Genomic DNA, 7839 nt, shown 5'->3' with positions numbered 1-7839 from the left:
AAGCACGCACTCCTACTAGACATGGAAGGAGTAAACCTTAAATATGCTTTCTTTCCTTATGTTGAATCGACTTCCTTGTCTCTTTCTAGAAAGTCAGCAGCTGGCCCAAGGTGACCTACTGGGAAATGAAAAAACAATTGGTTCAATCGAGTACTTATAAGCCGAATGGAGTTCTCTCTCATATTGTTATGTTTACCTGGAATGCCATAAGCCTGCTCTCAAGGAACAACTCGAAACACTGCTGACGCGGGACTTGCTTTCGCACGGGGAGTTGGATAAATTACCCTCTTGTGGGTATGGCGATAGATAGCAATAGCAACAGATTGATTATGATTATGATTAAGTAGACTGACTGTTGGATGAGCTCCAAAAGGTGGTGAGCCTGATGAGTCAACCAAAGGGCGGAAGTTCTGCAGTTTTCTGCTCTATGAGCTAAAGTTCTGCAGTAGAGACACGAATCGGAATGTACATCAGGAATTGGGTAATCAGGGTATTGCGGAAAAGAAGGCAACATTGTATGGCATGTCTAGCCGTTCGACTCCCATTTCACTCCGGGGCACCTGAGTCTAGGGCATGCATGTATACATCGATCTCATACCCTGCAGTCCTGCACACATGCAACAGACAAGGACTCAGCACAGAATATTATACATACTTAAACCAAGAAATGAGACTGCAATAAGCGAATCTGAATCATTCAAACCTGACAAAAATACAGCTTCTAGCCAAGTAGCCTGATAGTCCGGATGGACAGCAACATGATTGTGATAGCTGTCATTGTTGCCCATAAGCAACCAAGTGATGTGGCGGTAAGTGCCCACGAGCCGAAGCTCAAGCACAGGAATCGCTCGTACAGGCATACTAATAAGAAACCGTCCATTTACAGCAACGTTAACAAAAATTCTTGGGTCTCCAAAAGATGCCTTGCTTACTGAAAGAGCACGAAGACCAAAAGGGAACCACTCATGAGAATGTGTGGTGGTAACAAAGACCACAAGAAGGTCCAGAAGAATTTGGAAAAAAGAAAGCCCTATGATTACCCAGGCGATGTTTCTACTTCTATCTGCCCCACTTGCTCGGATTGCTTCGAGCATCGACAGGCACAGATGGTTGGGGCCTGAAAATGGCACATTAGATTGAGTATCTTGCAATGCAAGCAAAGCACTGGGGTATAAGTAAAGAAATGGCGAGCACCTTTTTGCATCGGAGGTCTGTCAGGCAATGGTAAGTTATCTTTCTCCATGGAACTGCCAAGTTGTGGTGAATTGTCCTTTTCAGCAACAGACTCATTAACTGATCCGACTGTTTCAATGGCCTGTGAGAAGAAACACACATAAATAAGCATAGAAGGAAGGAGAAGTTTGAAAATACAGATGATCTGGAAGTTACCAAGCTCTCTTTGTCTGTGTCAACAAACTGCTTTGTCTTTAAAAAGAACGCACTGAGATTTTGCACTAACATACTTGAACAGCTTCAGAGATTCCAGTAATCACTCTAATGACATCTACGCAAGCAAAGAAGAGTTATTATAAAATCACCACCAAACAAACGAGAGAAAAGATGATTAGTCACAAAATCACTTGTAAAGCGTTCAGGCATATCTGTAGGCCTAGGGAGCTGAGCTATTGGAGTCAATGCATACGTACAGAAGGGGAACTCTGCTTCCATTCCAGTTCTCTCCACAAGTTCAGTGCGCTTTATAAACTTAATCATTAAATGACCTTCCACTGGTCTAAAAACATACTTCCACGGGAATACCAGGAACTTCTGAAACTCGACGGTGTACAGAACTGCAAAGCAAAGCAAAACAACAGAAAATGAGATAGAAAAACAAGAAGCTTTAAACATCAGTCAGAAATTTCAAGCTGTAGTTGCATGGAAAGGGTAAATAAAATGGTACCAGCGTTTATAGGACCATAGGCATGGCCTGACTGGATTTCATCTAGATATTCGTTAAGCTTCATCTTAGTAATCTCAAGCCACATTGGACTACATGTAAAAATAGTAAAAGTATCAGGGGCCTCATCCACTCAACAAATTGTAAGACCATCCTGAAAGTTCTCCTGGTAGTAACGCCGACCAGTGGTATGGCTGGACGGCACAATCGTTTTCATCGGCAAAAGAGAACCAATAAGATGATGGACCTGACCACAAATTTTGAAGATATTAACCCCCGCGTGCCTTCCAGCGAACGAATGACGTCGCCACAATAGACGTAAATGCCGTCCAACTGTGATGCGGTATCTTTGTCAGGAATTGCTTGGAAACACGATCACCATGACAGGATAATAAATGACTCAATAAAGCAGGAGGATTTCTGAAAGGTTTAACAACGACTTTTCCACCTTTGCAACAAAGGTTATAAACAATTCTACGTAGCACACATGAAGAATATGGATTGGCCCTCTCCTCAAACCAAAAAGAAGCCTTGCAGTGAGGGCACTGGTACTCAGGAGGACCATAGTAAGATCTGTCCTTATAGGAAACTACAGAAAACACAATACTCAAGGAGGCCGTCATGACAGGAAAAGGAAAAAACAAAACTAACATCAACCTAATAGTTAGTACCTTTGCGATTGTCAACTACCTCGACAGGAAAACCAGTCCAATCAGTTGGCAAGTCCCCTTCAAACCGAAGATCTACATGCATGTTGTTATGAGAAACAACAGCCAAAACAAAGATACTAAGGACGGAAAGACAGGAACCCCGACCAAGAAAACCAGTACATGTAACACCATGGCAACGAAGGCCCCTAAGTAATTTATGCCTCTTCCGATTTCTAGCCAACATGGCAGGAGTGAGCACTGGGAACCAGGCATCCCCTAGAAAACGACAGAACCGACACAAATGAACAGATGCAAGCCAAACAAAACCTAAGGAAATGACCATATAGACAACATACCATTTCTCTTACGAATACCACAAACACCAACAACAGGAGCATGCAAAACACGCCGACGGCGAGCCATCATCAGCAATGAGCACACATATATGCAAATACTGCATATTAAGACGAAAGCGAAGTAAAGACGGCACAGGTAAATGCAAAAAAGTATCAAACAGGAGCACAAGAGACAGTAGAGCCAATTAAATGAAATAATAATGATTCATGCATACAAAGAGATGTTTATTACAAGCATACCCAAGGGAACAATATAATGACCCAGACATAATCTATGTAAGACACTCCTAGATGGGCTTTAGAACCCAGACACCGAATTGACCAGCTGTGAATACAATAATTGTAATTGAACACTTGTATTTATACCAGCGACATCAACCTGCCCGCCTGCATGTACCAGAGGCCAGGCAGGCTGGGCAAGCGCACCTGCAAGCACCAGAACCAACTGCGCAACACCTTTTATATGCTAACATGCTATCGTAATTGTAATCTGCAACAACAAACCCATATATCCCTTGTAAAAATTGGTTTGACACGGCACCACGTCATCCCTAGTAAGAACATCAATCTCCACCCCTCCAAGCAGAAAACCATCAGATGCCACCTCTCAAACATAAGAATGAAACGGCAATCGACAATAGCTCGCAACAGCCTCAAGCAGAGGCACACAGGAAGAACTGATAATAAAAATGCTTATAATAATTAATTATTAAGGAGCAACCGGAAAAATACCAACGCAGACCATACAAAGGGAAGAACACAGAAGCCTGTGAAAATAGTAATAAACACAACTAAATAGCAAGCAATAGGAAACATAGCAAGGCATGACTTACCCTATGAACCGAGCAGCAGCTCCACCAGTAAGTAGTTTCCAACAACAAAGTGCAACCCAAGAACTCAGTTGTAACTGAAACAAGCTGCCAAACAGAAAGTAAGGACCATGAAAGAAAGCAAGGCAAATTAATAAACAGAGAAACCATATGTAGAAGCAATGAAGTCTGTAATTGAGAAGTGCAGATAATCACTAAAGCAGAGAACTAACATAACATAATAGCTGAAGGTGGCAAGCAAAAACAAGCAGACCCGATGAGCATAGCAAGCGTGAAACACATTCAGGTGCAGTTGGTCAACATGCATAGACACAGAATGAAAGCCTAAAGCATGGGCACCAGATAACCGAATCTCGCAGCAAGAAGCTAACAGCAGACACCCCCTATTAGAAGGCACCCTCATTAGCAGAACTGTAAACACATCAAGCACACAATCTCAAATTCTCTTTGCAACCAACCATGCCAAGTTGCCAACCATCATGGACAACATCTTAACAGCCCGGCGGAGCTCAAATCCAACACTCTCTTCCTAACCAAACATCCACCCATTAAGACAAGGCAAACATCCAGCACTGAGACCATTATAACAAGCAGAGGGATACCCAACCATAATAACTTAGGCAGACCAAATCAATCGACAGAGGCCACTTAACAGACCAAACCCTTTATTTTTTTCACACGTCACCTGACAAAGAATAATGTCACCAAACCAGTCCAAAAGGCGTATACCCTGGTACATCGACCTCTTCTGAAAATCTCACTACAATCATAGAGAGAGAATGCCGGCCCTAGCAAGATCTAGACAACTAAGAAAAAAACACCTGTCACGCACAAGCAAACAAAGGAGGCACAATGGAGAACTACTAAAATCTAACCGGAGGACACCACCATTCGTCTCCATCAACATAAAGAGACAAATGTGAACTACCAAAATCCAACCAGAGGACCCAGCCAATACAAGAAGAAACCAAACAAATTCACTGATTTGCCACCATCCACACCCATATGATCGACGGACACACCATACCGAGCAATACACACAGACAAACAAGAAACATAAAAACAGAGATAAGGAAAACGAGAGGTCGACCTGTAGTTTCCTGATGAAAACGCGAAGACCATCATAGATCGACCAGCGGCACAGCAAATCTAGGCCAAGTGAGGAGGAGAACAACGGACCTGCAAGTAATAGACACCCAAGATCCAAAACTGGCCAGCCATGACAATTCGAACACAGAAAAGAGGAAAGAACCGAGAGGAGAATCACCTTAGCCGACGTCACCCCAGCGCGCCGCCATCGGAGCCCCTCGGCGACCAACCCAGCGACGACTCATGGACCAGGGAGCAGGACTACAGAGAGGATTGAGCAACGAAACGAAAGGAGGGGAGGAGAAGAGGCAGGCGATGACGCAGGATAAGGGAGACGACTCACGCCCTATGCCGTCGTATAGCTCCGGGCCACGCGAGGTCCGGGTGCCTCTCCCCACGCACGGGCAGCGCGCCTCAACCCCAACACCGGATCCGGCACCGCCATGGGCCGCTCGACGGGGCAGGGGCTGGAACTAGACGGCGGCGGGGCAGGGAGGCGGGTGGGAGGGAGGAGGCGCACGGGAGAGGAGGGGAGGCGGCGGCGAGGCGGGAGGAGCTGGGCGCGGTGGAGGCACGAGGTGAAGGCGCGAGCGAGGGAGGAGGGAGTCGGCTGCGTGGGAGGGAGGGAGGGAGGCGGCTGCGCGAGTGCGGGAGAGAGAGGCGGCTAGGTCATCTCCATGGCGTGGCCCCTTTTATACCCCCACCATGCGAAATGACCAAAATACCCTGGTGGGGGCATGGTATTTACATTCTGTTGCCATTACTATTCATTTCAGCAGTGTTTCTTCCAAATTCGATAGCCCAGATCCTCCCACCTCTCGATCCAACGGACGAAAACGCATCAAGGGAACCGATCCAACGGCCCAGAATCGCTGATCTCTGTGGAGCCTTGTAGGAACATCCTTCTCTTGTCTCTTGATATAGGAGAAATAAGTAGGTCGGTGGAGTAACGGGGGGCCCACGAGGATGGAGGGCGCGCCTGGAGGGGGGGTAGGCGTGCCCCCTGCCTCGTGGCCTCCTCGATTGTTTCTTGACGTCCACTCCAAGTCCCCTGGATCACGTTTGTTCCAAAAATCATGTTCACGAAGGTTTCATTCTGTTTGGACTCCGTTTGATATTCCTTTTCTATGAAACACTGAAATATGCAAAAAAAAACAGCAATTTGGGCTGGGCCTCCGGTTAATAGGTTAGTCCCAAAAATAATATAAAAGTGTAAAATAAATCCCATTAACATCCAAAACAGATAATATAATAGCATGGAACAATCAAAAATTATAGATACGTTGGAGACGTATCAAGCATCGCCAAGCTTAATTCCTGCTCGTCCTCGAGTAGGTAAATGATAAAAACAGAATTTTTGATGTGGAATGCTTTCTAGAATATTCTTCAATGTATTTTTCTATATTGTGGCATGAATGTTCAGATCTGAAAGATTCATGATAAAAGTTTATTGTTGACATAAAAATAGTAATACTCCAAGTATGCTAGTCAAGCAATTATGTCTTATAAAAATACCATAGCCAGAGAAAACTTAACCCTACAAAGTCATATAGTTTGGCCATGCTTCATTTTCATCAAACAAAATGCTCTCATCATGCACAACCCCGATGACAAGCCAAGCAATTGCTTCATACTTAGCCTTTTTCAAACTCTTTCAACTTTTACGCAATATATGAGCGCGAGCCATGGACATAGCACTATGGGTGGAATACAATATGATGATTGAGGTTGTGTGAGAAGACAAAAAGGGAGAAAGTCTCACGTTGACGCGGCTAATCAATGGGCTATGGAGATGCCCACCGATTGATGTCAATGCAAGGAGTAGGGATTGCCATGCAACAGATGCACTAGAGCTATAAATATATGAAAGCTCATCAAAGAAACTAAGTGGGTGTGCATCCAACTCGCTTGCTCACGAAGACCTAGGGCATTTGAGGAAGCCCGTCATTGGAATATACAAGCCAAGTTCTATAATGAAAAATTCCCACTAGTATATGAAAGTGACAAAATAAGAGACTCTCTATCGTGAAGATCATGGTGTACTTTGAAGCACAAGTGTGGAAAAAGGATAGTAACATTGTCCCTTCTCTCTTTTTCTCTCATTTATTTTTTTTTTCTTTTTTTATTTGGGCCTTTTTTTTCCTTTTTTTTTCTTTTGGCCTCTTTTCTTTTCCTTTTTTCGTCCGGAGTCTCATCCCGACTTGTGGGGGAATCATAGTCTCCAGCATCCTTTCCTCACATGGGACAATGTTCTAATGATGATCATCACACTTTTATTTTCTTACAACTCAAGAATTACAACTCGATACTTAGAACAAAATATGACTCTATGTGAATGCCTCCGGCGGTGTACCAGGATTGCAATGAATCAAGAGTGACATGTATGAAAAAATTATGAACAGTGGATTTGCCACAAATACGATGTCAACTACATGATCATGCAAAGCAATATGACAATGATGATACATGTCATAATAAATGGAACGGTGGAAAGTTGCATGGCATTATATCTCGGAATGGCTATGGAAATGCCATAATAGGTAGGTATGGTGGCTGTTTTGAGGAAGATATAAGGAGGCTTATGTGTGATAGTGAAGGAAATATGCCCTAGAGGCAATAATAAAGTTATTATTTATTTCCTTATATCATGATAAATGTTTATTATTCATGCTAGAATTATATTAACCGGAAACATGATACATGTGTGAATGCATAGACAAACAGAATGTCACTAGTATGCCTCTACTTGACTAGCTCGTTGGTCAAAGATGGTTATGTTTCCTGACCATAGACAAAGAGTTGTCATTTGATTAACGGGGTCACATCATTAGGATAATGATGTGATTGAATTGGCCCATTTCATTAGCTTAGCACTTGATCGTTTAGTTTGTTGCTATTGCTTTCTTCATGACTTATACATGTTCCTATGACTATGAGAATATGCAACTCCTGTTTACCGGAGGAACACTTTGTGTGCTACCAAACGTCACAACGTAACTGGGTGATTAAAAAGGTGC

General features: G+C 43.6%; 1 long non-coding RNA gene across 2 annotated transcripts; it reads right to left on the bottom strand.

Annotated features, from left to right (window-relative positions):
- Positions 1 to 1902: 1902 nt before the first annotated feature.
- Positions 1903 to 5303, bottom strand: LOC119271493. Of its 2 annotated transcripts, none has more exons than XR_005134555.1 (5): positions 5001 to 5303; positions 4824 to 4912; positions 3737 to 3820; positions 2150 to 2230; positions 1903 to 1989 (listed from the first exon to the last, which is right to left on the bottom strand). It is a non-coding gene; the product is annotated as an uncharacterized LOC119271493 (long non-coding RNA). The 2 variants fall into 2 exon arrangements; XR_005134556.1 differs by having other exon boundaries at positions 3737 to 3810.
- Positions 5304 to 7839: the final 2536 nt, after the last annotated feature.

Source organism: Triticum dicoccoides, chromosome 3A (assembly GCF_002162155.2).
Source record: "Triticum dicoccoides isolate Atlit2015 ecotype Zavitan chromosome 3A, WEW_v2.0, whole genome shotgun sequence".
Classification (NCBI taxonomy): Eukaryota; Viridiplantae; Streptophyta; class Magnoliopsida; order Poales; family Poaceae; genus Triticum; species Triticum dicoccoides.
Note: the sequence above shows the minus strand (reverse complement) of the source record. Positions and strands in the feature narration are given on the sequence as shown.